Here is a 19,876-nt window from a genome sequence, read left to right as displayed (position 1 = left end):
TCCCTTGGCGGAATAGGGAACATTAAGAAAAGAATCCTGGAAGAGATTACATCTGAGTTAAATGCTGAAAAAACAGGAGTTGGCCAGAGATAGAGAAAAAGAAATTCATTCCAGTATGAGGCTTGAGAAAACTGGGCATGTTTTTGTGTCTTTCCTTCCAGAATGTGTGTCCAAAGTTCTGTTTCTCTTAGGGGAATGTTAATTCTGATTTGTTAGGGTTTGCTAAGGGTCAAGACTGGAAAATGTCTTAAGGAAAATACCAATTTTTTTTCAAGAAAAATGAAGGTACAAAACAGGAAAGATTCAATGGGAGATACCTTTCTTTGGGAAAAGAGGAATTAGGACATGATTTCCATCCTTACTACAATGACAACAGGAGTTTTCTATAGCACACAGGGTTTTCAGAAGGAATTGATGAGGTAAACTTTTCATTTCTATGCCTAGGAACTAGTTAGAACCTAATAGAAATACCTCCCTCTTTCCCTCATTGTCTCTCCCAAACATGCTCTTTCAGTTAATATGGTCTGAAGACAGTTAATGTGTCTGTAAACATCCTGAAGAAAAGTACAGTTTTTGTAAAAGAAATATATTGAATAGGAAAGAAAGATGCCTGGTGTCATATGTTAGTTTCATTCTCTTTATGGCCCTAAAATGTGACTCATAACAGTCAAGCAAACAAATGGATTTCTTCACTCTTGCCTAACTTTCATGTACATAATACATAAATAATGCAAAAGGGTGACTTCTAGGCTGGCTTGATTTCTCTTTCACTCATTTCCCAGTGCCTTTTCAGAATTCTAAAAGCATTATCTTTGTTTTATGAAAACAAAACCATGTTTAATTGAGTTTTCAACACAGTGTAATTGAGTTTTCAAGATTAGAAGAAGCTTATCTGTTTTAAAAGCTAGAACCCATATAGTGCTTAATATATCTGGTCACTATTCTAATGCATTATATTAATCATCAGTATAATTCCATGAGTTCAGTTTTATTATTGTTCCCATTTTAAAGAGGAGTCATAACAAATAAGATAGTAAGATCACACATTAAGTGAGAAGTGTAGCCTGGACTTGAACCCAGGCAGTAATGTGTGAGCATCTGTGCTTCTCGCCACTATTCTAAAGAAAGAAGCACATGGTAGGAGAATCAACAGAATGAATCTTTACAATGTCTCTACCCTATGAATTCAGACGATTAAGGTAAGGTTCTATAAAAGCTGTCTAGCACTGCCTACGCATACCCTCTGTAAAAGTAAAAGAGAAGTGCGAGGATGTTTATGTGTGGGTGAAGGTGTTTGACTGTGCAGATCCACCAAAGGTTCAAAACAAAGCAAACACCTATCTGGCATTACCTTCGTTATCCCATTTGATTCCAACCACACACCTACGATGTAGACATCATTATTGCCAGCATGGAGAAGAAACTGAACTCAACGTGGGCAGATTGACTTTTACCAAATAACAGAATTCGTATGTGACAGAGCCAGGATTAAGTATAGGTTTGTCTACACAAAAGAAGAAAGAGTAGTATCAAAGCATTGAACAAAAGTCCCAACAGATTTGCTGGAAATGGATATAGATTCAGGGATGGTTTTCCTAAAGAAAGAGTGCTTGCACTGAGATCTAAAGAATGAGTAATATTAATCCAGAATAGGGAGTTTCAGGCAGAGAGAAGAAGATGAGCAGAGTCTGGATTGCATAAGGACTAGTGCCAAGGCCAGTGTTCCCCAACACAGAGAAGAAGTAGCAGTTTCCTGCAAGATGAGGAGAGGTATTCCCCATTCAGAAGCCTGTAGGAGATGACAAAGGTGTCAATCTGCATACTAAGAGGAAAGGGTAATCTTAGTGGGGTTCTAAAGAATGTCATGAGCAGTGAGGGCGAGGGCTGAGAGGAACAGCTATGCAGTTACATGAGCCGATTTCCATTTCTGAAAGCTGATTTTTATGGATTTATGTAGACCAGTTTGGGAGCTTGTAATAAGGTCGCCAAGAGATGGTGAAGACTTACAATAGAGCAATGTCAGGGGTGATGCAAATGGATATATTTGGGAACTATTAAGGTGCTAAAAATCAGATGAACTTTTACTGAAAGACTGCATGAGTAGTTAGAAAGAATGATGGATGCAGCCTTGAATTCTGACTGGGGGGACCTCAGCATCCCTCACTAGGAAAAGAAGAGTAGATTAGAACTGCTGACCTAGCAGGAGGTGTGGATGGGGGGATTCTAAAGGGATTTAAGCAATGCGAATTTACTCACATCCAAACATTTGTGACTCTACTATTGAAAAATAAGAGTTCTTCATATGCCTTAATGGTATTCTGAATAACACTTGAACTGTTTTTGCAAAGAATGACAATTTCTTTTTTAAACTTTTTTTTTTTTTGTATTATTTTCAGAGGTACATGTGCAGGTTTGTTAGATAGGTAAACTCATGTCATGGGGGTTTGTTGTACAGGTTATTTTATCGCCCAGGTACTAAGCCTAGTACACATTAATTGTTTTTCTTGTCCTCTCTCTCCTCCCCTGCTTCCACCTTTCGATAGGCCTCAGTGTTATATAACCATGTGTTCTCATCATTTAGCTCCCACTTGAGAGTAAGAACATACGGTATTTGGTTTTCTGTTCCTGCATTAGTTTGCTAAGGCCTCCAGCTTCCTCCATCTTCCTGCAAAGAACATGATCTTATTCATTTTCATGGCTGTATAGTATTCCATGTTGTATATGTACCACATTTTCTTTATCCAGTCTACTATTGATAGACATTCAGGCTGATTCCATGTCTTTGCTATTGTGAATAGTAAGAATGCATAATTTCTATTTAGACAATGTCTTCCCTATGTTCCTCTCTTTGGTTCTGGTTTACCATTCAATCAATTAGCCTCAGAAAAAATATATCATAAAATTTAGGCAATTAATCAAATAAATAGGTATTATATTATTTCTATCAAATAGATATTATAAATGGATATTATATATAAAATATATATTGCATATATCTATTGCATAATATATGATATATATGACATATCTCATGCATACTATATGATATATATGTTTAAACTTTTTTCATCAAGATCATAAACACTAGATGTTCATTAACATTGGGAAAATTGGCATAAGATGACTAATTTTACACTGGGCACTGTAATGACACTACTTAGAAGATTTAGGTGGCAGAATGGTTTGGTGAAAATTATGTGGACTCTCTAAATACTAATAGGTCAAGCCAAATTGCAGGATTTAGTCTACGTTTTCTTGAGAAAGTTATTAAGTCTTTCTAATTATCTATTCCTCATTTCAAAAATTGAGGTCATATAACCTACCTTACAGTTTTGAACAGATGATTAAACAGGTAACACACATTTAAATGCCAGATATCAGGAGACACTCAAAAAGTGCTGGTATCCAACTCACTGTAGCAAATATAAACATAAGTGATACAAAACCACTTGACTTTTCAATGAACTAATTAAAAGGGTCATTTTAGGACACACATAAAATGAAAGATCTCTGATCTGGCAGTCAGGAACCCTGAATTTGAATTTTGGCTCTTAACTGTTATGCGTCCTCATTGAGTAGAAATCACAGGCACAAGACTTTTGTGCCAGGGCCAGTTAAGAGCCAGCATTTCCAAACCCCCTGTGTGATCCAGAGCAAGTTGCTTGAACAGGACAGATCTCAGGTTGTAAAACAAATCAGTAGGCAAGGATTCCAGTGGTCTTGTGCCTGTAGTTCCAGCACTTTGGGAGCCCTAGGCAGGCAGATCACTTGAGGTCAGGAGTTTGAGACCAGCCTGGCCAACATGGCAAAACCCTGCCTCTGCCAAAAAAAAAAAAAAATTAGCCGGTGTGGTGATGCCTGGCTGTAGTCTCAGCTACCCGAGAGGCTGAGGCAGAGGCAGGAGAATTGCTTGAACCTGGGAGGCAGAGGTTGCAGTGAGCTGAGATCCAGCATGGACAACAGTGAGACCCTGTCTCAAAATAATAATAACAATAATAACAATAATAATAACAGATTAATGACCGCAGTTATCTTGAAATGTCCTTCCAGATCTGAAATGGTATGATTACTAACACCTCATGTTTAAAAATATTTAATAATGGATCTCACCTTATTTTTTTCCTGAAAATTGATTTTAAGATGGTAAATAATGCAAGTAGTTGAGAGGAAGTATGAGAAAAGTCAGCTCCTCCAGTTTCAATTGTCATTTGAATCCTAAGTCAGAGACAGATTTTCCATGAGAAAGAGTTAACTTGGAAGAGCGTGTGGTAAGTGTGCATCTTTAAAAATCCAGATCTTTCCTATTCTCATTGAAAAAAAATGTACGTCCAGTCGATGGCTGTCAGCTACTGTCAGGCGATTTGTTTATGACTCATTGTCCCTTTTACCTTTGTAGCATCATGCATTTTAATTAGGAGCGCTTACGAACCTAGTGACCTCTCTACCTGCCACATGGAAATGAATGTTAGCGTGTTGCAGAAGACAGTTATCCTAGGTGAAAAGAGCCAAACATCTCAGAAAATTGACTGATATTCATAAAATGAGTTAGAAAACCCAGGGGATTAAAATGAAAGAACCAATTTGCATTGAGCCAATATAATAGATATCTCAAGGTCAGTGGCTCAATTTCCATGTGCAATATTGATTAAAGTCACCATTGTTACCATTTAAGAGTCTTCCTGTGTGCCTGCTATAATGCACTCATGTTATGTTACAAATGTGGACATTTAGATTTCAAGGGGTAATGATATCTCACCTAAAAAACAAACAAACAAAAAATCCAAAAAAAAAAAAAGTCCCACTGCAATTTTACTTAATAAAGTTTACTCTTCAACAAATTGTACAGTGAGTGCTATTCTGGTGGCCACACCATCTATTTGTGGAGGAAAATCTCTCTGAATGAATCAAGAAAGAAATAAACTAAGGTAGAAAGGGAAAGACAGAGTGATACTAAAAAGAAATAGAAACTGAAGAAAAATAGTTCTGCTAAAATAGATGAAAAGAACAAAAAGAAAGAAAGAGAAAAATAAGAAAGAAAGGGAAAGAAGCAGGAAAGCAAGGAAGGAAAAAAGACAAAACAGAGCACAAATTAAACTATTTGCAGAAAAGCTGTGAGCCAAAATGAGAGTATAAGAAATGGGATTTTTGTGTGACAATGCAGAATGGAAAAGGAGCAAAGGGATTTGCTTGTATGCATGTTAAAATCTAACTGTTTCCCTTAAGGAGTGCATATTAGTGTCTCTTTTGATCAGTAAGTCAATGTTTCAACTGTGTTATCACTGCCTTCCTTGTGGCTTTTAATAATCATTCTTGAAGTAGAAGTGTTTTTGCAGATATATTGGGAGATGCTCTTCTCACTTGGCTGATTATTTAGTCCACCCTGAAGCTGTCTGTCTGTCTGCAGGACAAGGTGTTCATGCAGATTGAAAGCCAGGAAAAGCCAAGAAGGGGGTTGATATCTTAGAACAAATTAACTTACATAATGGCGCTGTCAATCCACTCTCTCTTCACTTTCCATTGTCTTGGTTTATACTAAATTTGATCAGCATCTCTTCGGGTTTGCTTTTTTCCCCACCCATCAGTTGGTTATCTCTGTTATTCCAGTTTCTCTGAACTCCTACTAAGTGCCAGGCTTATATGAGTGCCACAAGCAATGTGAGGAGCATTTCTACCCCGCAAAGGAGTAGACAGGTAATGTCATACAAAAATGTGGCTGTGACTGCAACAGCTAAGGAACCAGACTAGGGAACAAATGAGAAGGATTTTCTAAAAGTTGTTGACCTGTGATACATTAGGTCTGAGGGGGTAACTCCCCATGAATTGAGGAAATCAGGACGTTTTCATGGAGGACGTGAATTAGCAGGATTCCTAATGATGAGACTGATGAAGTTGGCCGTTTCAAGCTGAAGGAAGCATGCAAGCTTATTTGGCAAAGGAACTTAATCTAAATGTCAAATTCTGAATGATTTTTAGTGGCTGTCTTAAGTGCTGCCCCGAGATGAATCTTAAAAATGCTTCCATACTCAGTCACAATCAATTAGAAGGGTCTGCTATGGTTACAGCATGGCAAGAGGTATCTGCAATAACTGCCATAGTCAAAAAAATTTTTAAAAAATCTAGTAAACCAAAGCACTAAGTTCAGAGTGAGTGGAGAGAAAGTTTCACACAGAGGGTATGAGAGATTGGTTAGTAAAAGGAATTTGGAGGCAGATTATAAAGGCTGTGGACGTCAGGCTGAAGAAATTATATACTGTGAGGAAATTATTCACTCATATCTTCTCTATTCACCATATTACATGTGAAAATCTAGTGGGACAAACTTTGTTTGACTTAAGCTATAGGTATACCATCCACACAATTTAAACACTGTCAGTCACTTATCATTTCCCAGTCCTTCAAGATATTTTATTTTCCTTATTGCATATTGCCTTGCGTGTAGTTCATACTTAGTTAAAATCATACGGGTTCCCTGTTTTCCCAGATCTCTTCGTAGGTGTGACAGGACAGATAACAGACATCTGGAAAATACTGCAGAGTGCTCTAAGTGCAGTAGTCAGGGTGGAGAGTTTGTGGATGGGCAGAGATTGCAAATAATTCTTATAGTAGTCGCCTCATCAGCAGACTGGATCTTGGAGGTTAAGCAGTATGTCCATATGCATAAACTGCAAGAGAAAATAAACAAGAAATTCTAGGTTAAAGCAATGAACAACAATGATGGAGGAAGGAAAGAGCAATGAGCACTGTTGCATGCCGGCCTGACAATACCTGGAGTCTCACGTTGTAGTAGAATCATGTACTTCAAATTGTAGACAGAATCTACCGATGCCTCTGACTCCCATCACCCTGGTGCCTTTGCTAAATGTGCATGAGTGGTTTGCTAAGCACTAAAGAAGGCTGTGTTAAAACATAAAGATAACAAAAATTCAGAGTGCCTTTTCTGGAGGTACTAATGATATCATAGGCACAGAGATAGAAAGTCCAAAATGTGCATTCAAATAAAAAGCATGTTTTTATAATGCTTTAGCTTAGTTCAGGCAGGCCCTCCTGTTCTCCCACCTGCACTACTGCAGTATAACGTAATGGTTAAAAGTAAGATTTCTGAAGGCACTCTAACTCTGTGATCATGAGCAGGTTACCTAACTTCCCTTTACCACACACTTCTGATCTATAAAATACAATAAGAATACCTGTATCGTAAGTACCTATATCCTAAGGTATTCCTATTATAGGTACAGGTATGAGGAACCTATTTATGTGCAGTCAATGAGATAAAGCACTTATAAAAGTCTTATTTTATGTTTGTTGTTGTTTTGTTAGTATTGCAATTACCTCTTAAATGGTATTCCTGCCTTCCATTGTCCCTTATAACATCTACACTTCACCCAACCTCTGGGGCTATATATTTTTGACAGCTATCATGGAGGTGATATATATACACCTACTGGATATTTTTCAACATGAAAGAGGCCTGGTAGACTAATGTCCAAGTTTCTCAGCCTGGAAGATAAGGACCCCATGAGTGGGCTAATTTAACTTTCTTGGCATATGATCTTCCAACTTCTTATACTCTCCCATGTATTCTATACTCCAGCCACACCTAGCTATATGTCAGAGAAGTTAAATGACGCAAAGTTAGAGGGTTACAAGGTTATTCAGAGAGGTATTTCCAAGGATCTTCTCAGATTCTTATGCCTTTGCTGTTTCCATCAATTCATTCTGTACAGCACTTGAGAGCTGCTGTTGAACCAAGATCATGTGTTCACAATGTCTGTCTCTGCCACTTGACTGAGCTTTTGAGGGCATCTTGTCTCATTCATTTCCCAATTATCTGCACCTGGTACTAAGTAGAAACCAAAATGAGATTTAATGCATACTTGATAAAAGTGAGTAGTCAGGTAGATGTAGTCATAGATACACTTATTTATACATTAATAATTCACTGAACTTCTGGTGGGTTAATCAAACAAACTAAACACTATTACCACCAAGTATTCACATAAATGCTTTTGCTTATAATGAGAAATGTTCATGGTGAAATTTTCAAAGAGAATGGCAAGTCAGACAAGTATGTATGCTGATGAGGGAGATTTCGGCTCCCGCACATATAATGTGGTACCCACTCTCTCTGTCTATGTGCAATATCATTATGGAAGATGACAGATACAATAAGTCTTAGTTTAGTGTTGCTACAAAGGAATATATCTGAGGCTGGGAAATTGATAAAGGAAAAAGGTTTATTTGGCTCAAATTCTGATGGCTGCAAAGTTCAAGATTTGGTATGTGTATCTGGTGAGAGCCTCAGGCTGCATCCACTTATAGTGAAAGTGATACAAGAGAGAGAAAGAAATTATTTAGGCAGATAGTGAAGGTAAAGAAGAGAAGGCAGGCAGAGCTTCCCTTCTAACAAAAAGCAGCCACCAAAATCATTTCTTTTCTAACAAAGAGCAGCCTGAAAAATTGAGCTACAAACAAATAAGGAAGTTAGAAGCTTGCATGGGGGAATGCCAGCAGTGGTGCCAATAGAAAAGGGCTGCCTGGGGGCCAGACATGTCCAACATGGAGGCTCCATCTTCCTTTTTTTTTTCTTTGTTATCACATGCACAGTAATAAAGAATGGGCAAAATGGCACAGTTCAGGTGAGAACCTGCCTGCATAAATGATTAGTGTAGGACTATCAGAGATTCACACTGTATGCATATGACACACCTGGTCTAACCAGTTTTTTGTGCCTTATGTAGATCAGACACCACCTCCTCACCAGCTCATTTATAAAATCCCCTGCATTTCACCATGGGCCTGGCAACCCATTTTTCTGGGACCCTTCTCTGCAGAGAGCTATTATTTTTCTTTCCCCTGCTAAACTTCCACTCTTAACCTCACTCTTTGTGTGTCCACGTCCTTGCTCTCCATGGACTTGAGACAACAAACCTTGGGTATTACTCCAGGCAATGAGGCTGCTTCAAAAGGTGAAGGGGAGCTGAGGAGCTGATGTGTGCAGGGATCACATGGCAAGAGAGGAAATGAGACAGTGGCAGGGAGGAGTGGAGGTGCCAGGCTCTTTTTATCAACCAGCGGTAGCAGGGATAAACAAACAGAGAGAGAACTCACCCACCTGGGAAGAAGTGTTAATCTATTAATGAAGGATGCATTTCCAGGATCCCCCACTGGGCTATACCTCCAACATTGAGGATCAGATTTCAACCAAACATCCAAACCACAGCATAACGTTAGACCCAAAATTTCTGACAAACAGGAAGAATTTCCTTTCTTGCTTTTGACTTCACCTGTTAACATGAATGACTGTAACATTGTGTGTGTGTGTATATGTGTGTGCGTATGTTTAGGGTTAGCAGTTTTCCCACATAGATTTCATATTATTGGAATTTTACTAAAACCCAGTGAGAGAGGTGAGACAAGGATAATTTCTTCCTGATTACTGATGAAGAATCCCAGGTTCAGAGAGTTAAATGCAATCTTTTACTGAGAGTTAGCGGAGGTGTGACTGCAGAAAAAGGAAAAAGGAGAGGTGAAAGCACTGTATATATATAAAAGTGACATTGACAACAGACTGCCATAATAAATTAGTATTCCCATCTTGACTGATCCAACCAGCAGGAACAAATTCACAGGGCAAGTAGAAAGGAAAATGGGGAGGATTCTTTTACAATTTGTCAAACAGTGGCTACCAGAAACTCATCTCTAAAAGAGAAACAAATCAAAGCAAAAATAGAACAATCGCTATTTTACTTTTTAAATGTCCTATCTCTAGCAACAGGGCCCAGAATCCATCCTAGATTTTCTGACTCCAAACTGGTACATTTCCAAAATTGTATATTTCACATCTAGCAATAAGAGAAGTGCATGGTTTACAATTGTGAATATCCTCACAGAAGCGCCCCAAATTCCAAGGCCCTGAATACATCATGCAAAACCAATGATCAAAAAGGGACACAATGTTTCGCACTATGTGTTTAGCACCCTCCACACCCTCTCTGTGTTCACTTTTCTTTGTAAAGTGGCTTTGTTTTTTCTTTACTCAGTACAGTGTTAGTCAGTAATTCAAACAAAAGAAAAACATAAATGATACTTTAATATTAGGTCTTGGGGGATTTCAGTGATTTATATTCTCTTTCTTCAGCAATATTTGCTATAAAGCTACTGAAGGTAATATTTAGAGAAAGTGGATATTTTGCCACAAAATCACCTTCTAATCCTCAGAGCATTTCCTTGATATCTATCAGCAGTTCATAAAGACATTCACACTTTATGAGCAATATGTTGACTTCCCTTTGCAATGGCAAGGAGAAAAAATAAAAATAAACTTTCACTGAAGAGGACCACAATGTCTCCCCAAATGAAATTGCGTGATAAACCAAATAAAAGAGTCACAAAACTTGGAAGTAGGTTTTAGTTTGTTTTCACATACTCTGCTTCAAATGTGTACACTGGGAAGATTTATTTGATTTATTTTAACTCAGTCTTCTGTGAAAAAAAGAAACTACAGTGGAATTCCCATTAACCTATGTCCAGGATGTTAAGTGAGGATGATGATTATTGTTTTGAAATATTGTTAGTAGGGAGGAAGGAAGGCAGAGATACAATATTATAATTCTGTTTGTATCTGAATTATAGCTGAAGACTAAAACTATTTCTGCAATGTCCACTGGAATAGGTTATACTGCTCCAATTCTTTGTAACTTCTAGACCTAACATTTGTATTTTCAGAGACGATTTTATAGGAAATCAAAGTAATCTGAAACATTCGATATTGAATAAAAACTTTAAGCTCAGGAATACTACTTTAAATGTGTATACTTCCCACTTTAAGGGGACAATTTACTTGATAATGTTAGTTTGAAAGGATGTTGATTTAATATAATTTGTTCTCCCCAAGCTGCAGTCATATATACAGTGCTGTCTTTTTTTTTGTCTGTACACCATCTGTGTGATACAATATTTTAATCAACTCATTTCTCTAAAAACATAAAATAAACATTTGTTTTGAAAGAAAACTTTATATTCATACCTAAAAATAAGAAAATTATTTTTATTTGCCATAAATGCAAGGTAAACTTGGAAATGAATTGAATGAATGCAAAACAATATTCTTAAATTCTAACAAGGTACTTGGAGTCCGTTTAAGGTTCTGAGCCTGAGGCCAGCATTCTACTTGTTAGAGATCAGCGCTGGCAGGGAACTGAAATGTTCTCTCTTGACAAAATCAGAGGGTTGAAGGAAAATTGGAAAGCAAGTAACTTTCCCACCTATTTATTTTCCACATCTCTGTCCCATCAGAAATCGCCATGGGGACTCACTACCTGCAGCATGACAAATGATGGGGTCTTCTAAAAAGTTTGGTCTGAAGGGAAAACACAGATAGAAATCCTACACTTGCCGCCTACCATGTGAATGATTTTGTGAATGATTTAGGGAAGTCAATATCTTCTTCATCTAAAAAATGGAATTAATAACATCTTTATCTCCAAACCATTGAGTAGATTAAATGGAACAGCATTCTGAAAAACTCCAACATATAGTGGTTGCTCAACTAATTCCAGTTATCGTCACCCCTCAACACATTTTCTTTTGGTTTTATCTACTCTACAAACACGAAGACAGCATCTGTTCCAAGCCTGTGTCCTCAGCCTTTGTTTTGCATCTTCTTCCTCCACATGATAATCTTCTCTTGTGTAATTCATTCACTCTTCCATTTTGCTGGAAACTTCTGAGGCTTTTTTTTATTTCTGAGGAAGATCACATCCAATATTCTGACAGTCTCCCCAAATATATCTGCCTGTTTCCTTGAGAATGCTGCTGACAAAACAATGAATAAATAATAGATAGATGAAAAGCTAGTCATAATCAAATCCAGGTTAGCTACCTTTTTCTGTTAGCTACAGAAAAAGATTCTGTAAATGAGACTTTGAAACCATATCATTTGTGTATAAGATCATGGGGTAAAAAATAAGTTCCTCTTTTTAAGAAAAAAACAGCTTTAAAAGTCCCATTAGGCTTTTAAAAAAAGGCTTCTTGAACATCAAATATCTTTTGCAAAACACTTCATTGATTTAAGTGTAAATTAATCAGAAATGCATAGATCCTATTTCCCTTAAAATACACATGGATTTTTACATCCAGATGCAAAAAGTTTTTCCTGTTTCCCATCACTTCAAAATTTAAGAGTGCTTTAGGTGCTCAAGACTGACTCAAAAGTGTTAAGCCTTGTCCTTGATCCTTGCAAAGCATAAGAAGTGGTAATTTTGACATGAGATTTCTTTAGTCCTCTATATGAATACTAAAGGAATGTGCTTTCTTAGAATTGCTAACAGAAAACACATAATTATTAAGCAATGCGACCTTGGTAATCTTTCTAGGCTATACTGTGGCACTGCAGAAAAAAAAATGTGTTCAAAAATCTCAGACTTGTTTTCCAACTTCAACTCTGACTAAATGTCTCTGGTTTTCTCATCTAAAACATGGGGGTACAGGACAGGACCTATTTATCTTGGAGCTTGCTGTGGGATAGACATAAGATGATAAATCAACGAAAACGTATTGAGCATCTCTTCTGTGCTACTGAGGATTCAAAGATAAACGAATAAAATACTTCTCCCTGGTCTTAAAGGAAACTCCTAGCTCTGGAGGAAGAAGGCACTCTGGGAATCTATTTTAGCACTCTGTCTTTGGAATGAGATGACCATAGTGAGTCATCTCACATGGAGGCAGGGGAGGCAGTATACTCTGCCTGAGGGATCACTTACATTCTGAATGAGAAATTGCTCTGTAAACATTGAGGTACTAAATTATGAGGCACTAAGAAGCAGATGGATTCTCATTAATTCTTGGTGTCATTATAATTATTATTGCTACTAGTATTACCATTATGCAAATCATCATTTGGAATTTGAATTGTTTCCCTATGTTCACTCTTAATCTTCGCTGTTTTATTTTTGCTCTAGAAGATTGAGTTTTCTGGTTTTGTTTCTTTTCACTTTATTTTGCCATCCTCTTTACTCCCTCTTTCTTTTCCAGTGAAATCTGTTATCCTCATTGAGCTCCCCACACCAATCTGCTGGGCCATCTGATTTTTCTTAACTCCAATTCTGGATCTATTTCTAGCTAACTGCTGACAATAATGCCATAGTTATCCTTGCAGTCATATTCATTTGTTTGTTATCTTAAATAATATAATTTTTGAACATTGACTACGTATCAGCTTTGGGCTAGATCTGGGATACACAGATATGGATATACATAGATATGGATAATAGACTCTGCCTTCATGGAGCTCAAAATCAATCCAGGGAGGTTGGAAGATAAATAAACATAAAGTTATAGGACAGTGTATCGAGACTGATGCTGTAGAGATGCACTAGGCGTAGTAGGAGCTTACAAGTGAGGAAGCATGGATGTAAGTGAAAACTTAAAAGTACGTGTCATATTTATGATCCATCTAGAAAGATAAGATGGCCACTCTTCATAAGGAGGTAGCCTAAGAAAGGAAAAGTCATTTCTCTATGCTTAGGGTCTGTTCAATAAGTTCATCCCAATTGAATCCCTAGATCATGGAGCCAAGCCTCCTGGCAAGTCCAAGAAGTTGGGGGAAAGGGGTCGAGCCCCTTTATAATCACCAGCAGCACCGTAACCATGCATATCCAAAGATACCTAAAATCTATGCCAAACAAACAGTGTTCTTGCTAGTTCTTGGACAAGCCAGACCCTCTTGTTCAGCTCCAACCAAGGCATTTCCATCCAGATTTTTCCCTTGAGACCTTCCCATGTATGAGGCTGGTTAAGACTCAGTCTCCAAGACCCACAGCTTCCAGGTAATTGAATAAGTAAAAACATCTCAACAGAGTTCATCAATGGGGAAATGGATATGAGGAAGACCCATTGTTCAGAGGGTACTTCTTATCTGTAGCCCTGGACTGGTCAAGAACACACTCACTGGATATTCTGAATGCTAGCATGAAGATCAGTGACCAGACCTTTCCTCCATCTGTAAGTTTGAGTGGTTTCCAGACTGCAAACTGGTATCAGAGCCTGTTTCCCTGTAAAAACAGAAGACCTTTCCTCCCACAAGGATCTTGGCCCTAACACTTTCCTTTCTCTCATTTATGCCTCAGGATTCCCTTATTTCTTCTTTAGGTCATTAAATACAAAATATTAACCCATATTTATTTACCAGATTATGAAACTGAAGCAACCCCTCTTCTAACATTAGCTTCCTTTAGTCTTGTATTAATGAAGAAGAATAGAGAGACAAACAAAAAGCAAACAAACAAACAAACAAACAAATTTTTGGCCGGGCGCAGCAGCTCAAGTCTGTAATCCCAGCACTTTGGGAGGGCAAGGTGGTCTGATCACGAGGTCAAGAGATCGAGACCATCCGGGCCAACATGGTGAAACCATGTCTGTACTAAAAATACAAAAATTAGCTGGACGTGGTGGCATGTGCCTGTATTCCCAGCTACTTGGGAGGTGGAGATAGGAGAATGGCTTAAACCCAGGAGGCGGAGGTTGCATGGAGCCAAGATTGTGCCACTGCACTCCAGCCTGATGACAGAGCGAGACTCCGTCTCAAAAAAAGGAAAAAAGAAAAAAAATACAAAACACAATTTTACTCCCCAGGAAGAAATGCTGTTACATGTGCAAGGCATTAACTGTTTAGAACACGATGATTTGGAGAATGATGAAAGGAGGGTTTACCTGGAGCCCTGAAAATATTGGAGAACAGTGGATAACAGCATTTAAAGGGCTAACTGAGAGTGGAATGAATGCCTGAATGTCCTGTAGCCACAAGACAGAATGGTACTCTAAGAGGAGTAGCCTAGCTGTAGGAATCACAAAAGGACCTGTTCTCTAACAATCTGCTCTTCTTAGATAAGTATCAGTGGGCTCACCTGAGAGGAAACCAACATGTACATCAAAAACTGGACATTTGTTTTTCACTGCATCCTTTAATACAACAACCTGTGAGTTAAATATCTTTATACACAAAGGCGAATGAGACTCAAAGAGATTATCAACATGATTCACCAGCTGGTTCAATTTACAGAGTGTACTAGTCCATTCTCATGCTGCTAATAAAAACATACCTGAGACTGGGCAATTTATAGGGGAAAGAGCTTTAATTGACTCACAGCTCGGCATGGCTGGGGAGGCCTCAGGAAACTTACAATCATTGTGAAAGGGGAAGCCAGCATGTCCTTCACATGGCAGGAGCAAGGAGAAGTGCCAAGCAAATGGAGAAAAAGCCCTTTGTAAAACCATCAGATCTCATGAGAACTCTCATTATCATGAGAAGAGCATGAGGGTAATCACTCCCATGATTAAATTATCTTCCACTGGGTCCCTCTCAGGACATGTGGGGATTATGGGAACTACAACTCAAGATGAGATTTGGGTGGGACAGAGCCAACCACATCACAAAACTAGTAATGTGTTCAGTCAGAACTTGAAATCAGATCTATATGACTCCAAATGTCTTGCTATTCCTTGCAGGCTTTACTCTCCCACCAACAAATAAAGGAGTTACCGTTTTCAAAGTCTTGAGAAAAACAAAGTAGCTTGGCTGGTGCATACATGACAAATAGGTTGTATTATAAAGTGATATGGAAGAGATAAGCAGAAGTCTATTTGGGATTTAGAGAAGCAAAATACATTTCCCTTCACAGTTTCTTCATCTGAAAAATTAGGAAGTTATAGAGAATGAATGAGATAACATATGTAAATCAGTTTCTATAGTGCCTGGCAAGATATTAAGCCCTCGAGGTTAAGAATACCAATTACAACTGTTAGTGCCATTTATTATCATTTTCTATTCCAGAAAAGTGATTATGTGCCTTATGTAATTTGAGGTTAGAAAACAACCCAGTGAAAAATAAGGTGTTGCCTGCTCAGGCACAATGAGATAATTTTAGGGAAGAAAGCCGGAATACTATTATGCAAAATAGAGGAATGATAAAAAATTCATTAGGTTTCCTGATTTGGACAAGTCAGGTACGTTGGCTTTTCTGTGCTTTGGGATAATGTAGGAGTCAGTCTCACATACTTCCATTTTAAATGAGTTATCGTTTCTGTTTGGGTTTCTCATCAGAAAAGACCAGTGAAAGTTTCAGTACATTAGAACATATGAGAGCACTTTTTGTTTTTCTTATGTTGTTGTCTTCCTCTGATTTCCTAATAATCTTCCCTTCAAAAATCTATAGCACATGTGATCTGCTTGGAAAAAAGCTTTGGGGCTACCTTAGTGAGCTAGACTCTATGATACTAAAATAATTCAACCAAGACAAGACATATTATTAGACTGAACAGAGACTAGGTGATGAGATCCAAGGTAATCTCACCAGAAACTAGACCTTCTCTAGACAACATTAATTTGGATCAGAGTATCTGACTACATTTTTTTTTGTTTTCTCTCATCTTTTAACTGTATATGTTGAAGACTACTCAGGTTATTAGCTTAATAATTTTTCCCACATGCAGGGACACGTGTCATGCTTACATCCTTTAAAGACCAATGACCTGCGCTCTGGTTTTCTTTTGTTCAAGAGCTCGCTCTGTAACCTTAGGATCAGAAGTCAAAAGCCTTACCCAGCTCTTTTTCTGTAAAATGAAGAGGTTGAACTAGATGATCTCTGAGGGCCCTTTGGGCTCTAAAAGCCTGTAACTCTGTAAAATCGAAGTAATAATATATCGTCTTCTCACCTCACAAGATCATGGCAAGGATCACATAGGAGAGCTGATGTGCTTGGAAATATATAAAAGGATATACAAACCTATATAGCAATAGCAGAACTGTGACTTAACCTTAGACTCTAATAGTAAGGAGGTAAACAAGACTTTAGATGTCATTTGGTTTCATTATTTCCAAATGGTCTCCAGAATGATGCTTGTAATGATGAATCAAAATTACCTTTGTTGCTTTCTAAAAAAAATACATATTCTTTTGGAGAGTTTGATTTAATTGGTTAGCCATGGAATCTAGGATCTATATTTACAAAATCACTCGCAATTAAAGATTCAGATTCTCTTTGTAAACACATAATGTTTAGCTTCTCTTTCCTTGCAACTTATGAATCCATTCTATAGTGAGGTATTGCATTATTTAAAAGTAGGTTATAATAGTCACTTGTTAGTATTTTAATATTGGGAGGCAGTGCTAAACAACAACTGAAGTTGGAAAACATGGGTTTAAATTATACTCTTTATTAACTGTGTAACCTTGAACAAATCACTTAACTTCTCTGAGCCTCAGTTTTCTCCTATTTTAAAGGATACAAACAATAGCCGCTATCCATAGTGCTTTAATAATTAAAGAGATACTGCATGAGAAGAAAGTAATGAAGTATGTCATGTTAGCTTATCTTTCTCCTTTCTTGCCCTTCAAAGTATTGTAGCCATGAGGATATTAATAAAACACAATGCTGCATAGTAATCACATCACTGTAATAGTAATCTCCAAGTTGTGTAACAGGTGTCTAGATATCTTACCATATGAACAGATGCCAACACATAAATTTGTTTACAGGTATCTCCTCCTTTCTCAGAGACTAAGAGCTTAGTGGGTGGCATCTGGGTGAGTAAAAATACCTTCTGTTATTGTTAGTTTGTTTTAAAATTTAGGAAGATATGCCCAAATGTATGTCTTGTAGAAATTTTGCCTTACTATTTAGCTATATTTATTCATACACAGACATGTTTGCAAAAACAAGTATATTTCTCTTCTGCAAATATCCTTTTCCATTTTCTACCATTCCAAATCTCTTAAGTAAATCCACTATTTACAATAGAGCTGTTTTAACGACATGTTTATGAAAATAGAGATCCTGATCACAGTTTCCCTATGGACTACCAAAGAGAATTTGAAACCCCGTTAGTAGTTGCAAGATGAAAGTCAAGTTCAAATGTATATCGAATTGTATCTAAGGAGCCGAAATTGTTTTAGAAATCTCAGTTAGACCTCACACCACCCCCCTGAGGATGGAAAGAAGTATTATGCACTCTTCTGGAGACGCAAACTTAAAACCCATTGAGAGGTTAATCATTTTGCATCAAAAGCCTTACAGCTGGTCTGTGGTGGAGTGAGGAACAAAACAGGATTTCTTCCTAGGGATCAACTTACCTTCTTTTATTTGCCTGATTACCAGAGTGTATGAAACTTCTGGAAAATTATGATGAATGTTCAAAAGAAACCCCTGAGAAAGGATTAGCATTTGTTTCCCAGTTTAGAAAATGAGTGATTAGTTTTTCATGCAAAAGCAACAGCACCTTTTTTTGTTTTGCTAAACACTTAGGTGGAAATGACCCCTTTGAGGAAGGAGAAAAGAAGAACAGAGCCATTCAGGAATTAGGATGGCAATTGGTAGAATATTTCTTTCTTTCTTCTTTCCTCCTCCTTGTACATAGCAACCTGCACAGATATTGCACGCTAGAGGGCACTTGAGGTAGAAGAAAAAAAGCCTCGACATCCACTCTAACAGGACTAGTCGTCTATGCAGGCGGGAGACGGCAGCCTAAAAGCAGTGCCCTGATTTCCACATGGCAGCATCTTTAGCAAAAGAACAAACAAAAATCCTTAGTATTATCCAGCTTTGACTAATAAAAGAAGCATGTTCACATTCTCAATAATTCATTTCCCTTCAATATCTTGTAACATTTGTCCACTGCATTTATATGTAGTCTTCTCTCTAATAAGCAACTGGATAACTAATCACAACTACAAATTCTGTTTTACGCATAGTAAGATAATTGTTTTGCCTTCACCTCCCCTCCTCCATACATCTGTATTCCCCTATACATCTGTAATGGTACCTTAGTGTAAGTGTGCAAATATCAAATAATGGTAATCTTCTAAGCCAAACTTAAAATTAATTAAATGTAATTATTATATTTTAGTATTAAATATACTCTGTTATACCAACGTAGTAGTATTTCAGGGAGTGGGGTACCTTTTATACTCCTCTTTCTTCTTTTTTTATTCTTACTCTTTTTTCTTCTTTCTTCTTTTTACTTGGAACACATTGTGAACTATTTTTAATTTTTTCCTCCTTTTTGCTCCTAAGTTAAACAAGAGTGGTCTAGAATCTTAATCTAGTTAGTATTCTCTTACAGAAGAAAAAAAAAAAGATAGAGAAAAACCAAAACACTAATATGCTAAGTGTGTAGTCCACAAAAGCTGGACTGGTTTATTTGATAGCTTTGTACCAGTCCTCTTAAATCTATCCAGTACCCCACCTGCTGCCCACCCGACCAAGTTTCTGTTCAGAAGCTGAATTGAAGCTTATCTCTTTTCTAACACCTGGGAAGATGGGAGATAATGCCATTTGGAAAACCTTCTCCAAAATGCTCTCAGCACAGATGTGGTTTTCAGAAAGTGTTTACACCTCCATTTACTGAAAATATAATGACAAGCTCAAGATTAGTAATTACAGTCAATATTCAGAGATTCAGGCCTAATTTCAGGGACAGCTAAAACCAGCAAGCCAAGAAATGTAGAGCGTCGCAACTCTGAATAGCAAGCTCAGTGATGATTTTACGCCAAGAATTCATAACTACTTCTAAAGAAATCAATTTAGTTTTTCAAATCCCATGCTAAACATTAGTGAGGTACTCAGATGATAAATTTAGTGTGCTTACACTTTTATTCTTCTTTTCAAATCTTGTTTTTTAAGGCAGTATTTTGTCTTAAAACAGAATATTCTGGGACAGAAACAGTAAACGTTAATACAATCTACTTTTTTATTTTTTTCTTCTCTTTATTTATGTCACATGAAAAAGAAATTGCCTAAAGCAGTGTTCTCAGACTTTGTCAGGTAACAGAATCTCCTGGGACACTTGCTAAAACCCAGATTTCTGAGCCCCACTCACATTC

Source organism: Chlorocebus sabaeus, chromosome 5, assembly GCF_047675955.1.
Source record: "Chlorocebus sabaeus isolate Y175 chromosome 5, mChlSab1.0.hap1, whole genome shotgun sequence".
Taxonomy (NCBI): Eukaryota; Metazoa; Chordata; class Mammalia; order Primates; family Cercopithecidae; genus Chlorocebus; species Chlorocebus sabaeus.
Note: the sequence above shows the minus strand (reverse complement) of the source record.